The sequence below is a fragment of the Schistocerca serialis genome, unplaced genomic scaffold (genome assembly GCF_023864345.2).
Source record: "Schistocerca serialis cubense isolate TAMUIC-IGC-003099 unplaced genomic scaffold, iqSchSeri2.2 HiC_scaffold_1195, whole genome shotgun sequence".
Classification (NCBI taxonomy): Eukaryota; Metazoa; Arthropoda; class Insecta; order Orthoptera; family Acrididae; genus Schistocerca; species Schistocerca serialis.
Window position 1 is genome coordinate 177,501 of NW_026047398.1, and position 5,000 is coordinate 182,500.

Genomic DNA, 5,000 nt, shown 5'->3' on the forward strand with positions numbered 1-5,000 from the left:
GTACCTTAACCTAACCTACGTCGTACCTTAACCTAACCTACGTCGTACCTTAACCTAACCTACGTCGTACCTTAACCTAACCTACGTCGTACCTTAACCTAACCTACGTCGTACCTTAACCTAACCTACGTCGTACCTTAACCTAACCTACGTCGTACCTTAACCTAACCTACGTCGTACCTTAACCTAACCTACGTCGTACCTTAACCTAACCTACGTCGTACCTTAACCTAACCTACGTCGTACCTTAACCTAACCTACGTCGTACCTTAACCTAACCTACGTCGTACCTTAACCTAACCTACGTCGTACCTTAACCTAACCTACGTCGTACCTTAACCTAACCTACGTCGTACCTTAACCTAACCTACGTCGTACCTTAACCTAACCTACGTCGTACCTTAACCTAACCTACGTCGTACCTTAACCTAACCTACGTCGTACCTTAACCTAACCTACGTCGTACCTTAACCTAACCTACGTCGTACCTTAACCTAACCTACGTCGTACCTTAACCTAACCTACGTCGTACCTTAACCTAACCTGTATTGCGCCTTAACCTAACCTGTAGGGCGCCTTAACCTAACCTGTATTGCGCCTTAACCTAACCTGTATTGCGCCTTAACCTAACCTGTATTGCGCCTTAACCTAACCTGTATTGCGCCTTAACCTAACCTGTATTGCGCCTTAACCTAACCTGTATTGCGCCTTAACCTAACCTGTATTGCGCCTTAACCTAACCTGTATTGCGCCTTAACCTAACCTGTATTGCGCCTTAACCTAACCTGTATTGCGCCTTAACCTAACCTGTATTGCGCCTTAACCTAACCTGTATTGCGCCTTAACCTAACCTGTATTGCGCCTTAACCTAACCTGTATTGCGCCTTAACGTAACCTGTATTGCGCCTTAACGTAACCTATATTGCGCCTTAACGTAACCTATATTGCGCCTTAACCTAACCTATATTGCGCCTTAACGTAACCTATATTGCGCCTTAACGTAACCTATATTGCGCCTTAACGTAACCTATATTGCGCCTTAACGTAACCTATATTGCGCCTTAACGTAACCTATATTGCGCCTTAACGTAACCTATATTGCGCCTTAACGTAACCTATATTGCGCCTTAACGTAACCTATATTGCGCCTTAACGTAACCTATATTGCGCCTTAACGTAACCTATATTGCGCCTTAACGTAACCTATATTGCGCCTTAACGTAACCTATATTGCGCCTTAACGTAACCTATATTGCGCCTTAACGTAACCTATATTGCGCCTTAACGTAACCTATATTGCGCCTTAACGTAACCTATATTGCGCCTTAACGTAACCTATATTGCGCCTTAACGTAACCTATATTGCGCCTTAACGTAACCTATATTGCGCCTTAACGTAACCTATATTGCGCCTTAACGTAACCTATATTGCGCCTTAACGTAACCTATATTGCGCCTTAACGTAACCTATATTGCGCCTTAACGTAACCTATATTGCGCCTTAACGTAACCCACATTGTGCTGTAACCCAACACACGTTGGGCCTTAACCCAACACACGTTGGGCCTTAACCCAACACACGTTGGGCCTTAACCCAACACACGTTGGGCCTTAACCCAACACACGTTGGGCCTTAACCCAACACACGTTGGGCCTTAACCCAACACACGTTGGGCCTTAACCCAACACACGTTGGGCCTTAACCTGCTCTGTAATTGTCATACGACGCGTTAAATTAGTGTAGTGTTGCCCAACTGCAACCCCCGCAATATAGTTTGCTACTCGCACTGCCCGGTCCCCAGTGTATCGCTTCATGTTAAACACCTTGCAGCTATACACTGTAATGTGGATGGCAGCAGGACGTACATGCTCAATGCCCTTTGCAGTTGTTCATTGGCATTTGCAGTTGTTCATTGGCATTCGCATGGCGAAGCACTTAGCCTACGCTGTGGTACGGCCTGTGTCAACTGTCCGCTGATGTTGTACGTCCAAATCACACACTGTACTGCACATTGGTCCTCATGTACTGAATGATACATCGTGGTACATGTGACCGTACAACGACTGCGCCAACAACGGCGAACCATGCGGTCCAAATGTTGTGCACTCAGCTACGTGTCGTCTCCCTATAAGAGCTGGATTGCAGTGTGGTATGCCCTGGATGGCGATCAGCATGAGCCGTCTGTTGATGTAGTGGCGCGTGTTGTCAGACGTAGTCGTCTCTTCTCACACACCGTGATAGCATGGTGCACTGCGTTCCACATCTGCGACATGCGACAGAGGCCGGTTGACAGTCGTTCGCGCAATGGACATCGCATACGTACGGGGGCCACCTTCCACGTGTTCGCGAAGCGTGCACATGTTGTTGCGTGTATGTGGGCAGACAGTGTGTCGTGACACCTGACACAGGCATGCAACAATCGTTGAATTTGCAAATGGCGATGGACGCCTACGTTTGCTGGTGACGTTACGCAAATGAACAACTGGTAAACCGTTGTGGTGCGGTTGTTCTCGCTAGAGGTGAATCAGTGATGGCGACGATCGGTTGAGCTACCAACCGGTTGTTCCAGCGATACCCACCATGCCCACGAACGTGAATGGCATCTGGGTGTGAAGCGATACGCGGCGGTGGCTGGGTGGGACCGTCCCCGGCCGGTGAGGGGGGGCCTCCCGGCGTGCTGGCCGCGCGGTGCGTGGGCGCACGCGCTACAGCCGGCTGGTGGGGGCGGCCAGTGGCAGGCGCGCCGGCCGACGGAGACGGCAGGCGGCGCAGCTGCGCGCCGGCGCACCCTGCACGCGGCGCCGTGCGGCCAAAGTAGGTCCTCGCGGGCCCGGTGCGAAGCGCGGTGGACATCTGCAGTGTGCTGGTCCGATTGAGGACTGTGTGCGCTGAGGATGCGCCGCCGCCTGGCGCTCGGCGCCGCGACGCCGTCTGCTGCTCGGTCGCCTCTGCGGTTCTCGCAGGTGGTTTGTATCGCAGCTGTGCGGACGTGTTGGCGCGTGCGCTGTGCTGGGAGAGTTCGCTTCGGCACCCAAGTGGGGCTTTTGTCCTTCTGTGGCGCTGGCGTTGGAGCTGCCGGTCACCGTAGGTGGCGCGTGTTGTCTCCCGCCGGCAATGCCACGACAGCACGCTCCCGGGCCTCTGTCGGCAGCGGCAAGCTCAGTTGGGAGCACGGGTGGTCGCACCTAAAGCGTCTACTCGCCAAACTCCGGGCGATTGCGCCTCTCTCGAACCCGACCAAGTACTTAGGACGGCGCTGCGCGCCGCCGGGACCTGAGAGGGTTTCGAGGTGTATGGTGCAGGGGAGCTCAGCCTCCTCCTGTCTGCAGAATAATTGAGCGGACGCTTGCGTGTTCGCGCGGGCCCCTGGGACACACTCCCGGGCGGCCGGCTGCTCAGCTCTAGTTGACGCAGCTCCCTGGTTGATCCTGCCAGTAGTCATATGCTTGTCTCAAAGATTAAGCCATGCATGTCTCAGTACAAGCCGCATTAAGGTGAAACCGCGAATGGCTCATTAAATCAGTTATGGTTCCTTAGATCGTACCCACGTTACTTGGATAACTGTGGTAATTCTAGAGCTAATACATGCAAACAGAGTCCCGACCAGAGATGGAAGGGACGCTTTTATTAGATCAAAACCAATCGGTCGGCTCGTCCGGTCCGTTTGCCTTGGTGACTCTGAATAACTTTGGGCTGATCGCACGGTCCTCGTACCGGCGACGCATCTTTCAAATGTCTGCCTTATCAACTGTCGATGGTAGGTTCTGCGCCTACCATGGTTGTAACGGGTAACGGGGAATCAGGGTTCGATTCCGGAGAGGGAGCCTGAGAAACGGCTACCACATCCAAGGAAGGCAGCAGGCGCGCAAATTACCCACTCCCGGCACGGGGAGGTAGTGACGAAAAATAACGATACGGGACTCATCCGAGGCCCCGTAATCGGAATGAGTACACTTTAAATCCTTTAACGAGTATCTATTGGAGGGCAAGTCTGGTGCCAGCAGCCGCGGTAATTCCAGCTCCAATAGCGTATATTAAAGTTGTTGCGGTTAAAAAGCTCGTAGTTGGATTTGTGTCCCACGCTGTTGGTTCACCGCCCGTCGGTGTTTAACTGGCATGTATCGTGGGACGTCCTGCCGGTGGGGCGAGCTGAAGGCGTGCGACGCGCCTCGTGCGTGCTCGTGCGTCCCGAGGCGGACCCCGTTGCAATCCTACCAGGGTGCTCTTGAGTGAGTGTCTCGGTGGGCCGGCACGTTTACTTTGAACAAATTAGAGTGCTTAAAGCAGGCAAGCCCGCCTGAATACTGTGTGCATGGAATAATGGAATAGGACCTCGGTTCTATTTTGTTGGTTTTCGGAACCCGAGGTAATGATTAATAGGGACAGGCGGGGGCATTCGTATTGCGACGTTAGAGGTGAAATTCTTGGATCGTCGCAAGACGAACAGAAGCGAAAGCATTTGCCAAGTATGTTTTCATTAATCAAGAACGAAAGTTAGAGGTTCGAAGGCGATCAGATACCGCCCTAGTTCTAACCATAAACGATGCCAGCCAGCGATCCGCCGCAGTTCCTCCGATGACTCGGCGGGCAGCCTCCGGGAAACCAAAGCTTTTGGGTTCCGGGGGAAGTATGGTTGCAAAGCTGAAACTTAAAGGAATTGACGGAAGGGCACCACCAGGAGTGGAGCCTGCGGCTTAATTTGACTCAACACGGGAAACCTCACCAGGCCCGGACACCGGAAGGATTGACAGATTGATAGCTCTTTCTTGATTCGGTGGGTGGTGGTGCATGGCCGTTCTTAGTTGGTGGAGCGATTTGTCTGGTTAATTCCGATAACGAACGAGACTCTAGCCTGCTAACTAGTCGCGTGACATCCTTCGTGCTGTCAGCGATTACTTTTCTTCTTAGAGGGACAGGCGGCTTCTAGCCGCACGAGATTGAGCAATAACAGGTCTGTGATGCCCTTAGATGTTCTGGGCCGCACGCGCGCTACACTGAA

At 52.4% G+C, this 5,000-nt stretch overlaps 1 non-coding gene across 1 annotated transcript in view; it reads left to right on the forward strand.

The window, feature by feature from the left end:
• The first annotated feature begins 3,416 nt into the window (after positions 1–3,416).
• LOC126434800 (small subunit ribosomal RNA) overlaps positions 3,417–5,000 on the forward strand; it is a 1,910-nt gene continuing 326 nt past the window's right edge. The window contains exon 1 of the ribosomal RNA XR_007579504.1: positions 3,417–5,000. This exon is cut by the window's right edge and continues 326 nt beyond it. This is a non-coding gene — a ribosomal RNA (small subunit ribosomal RNA).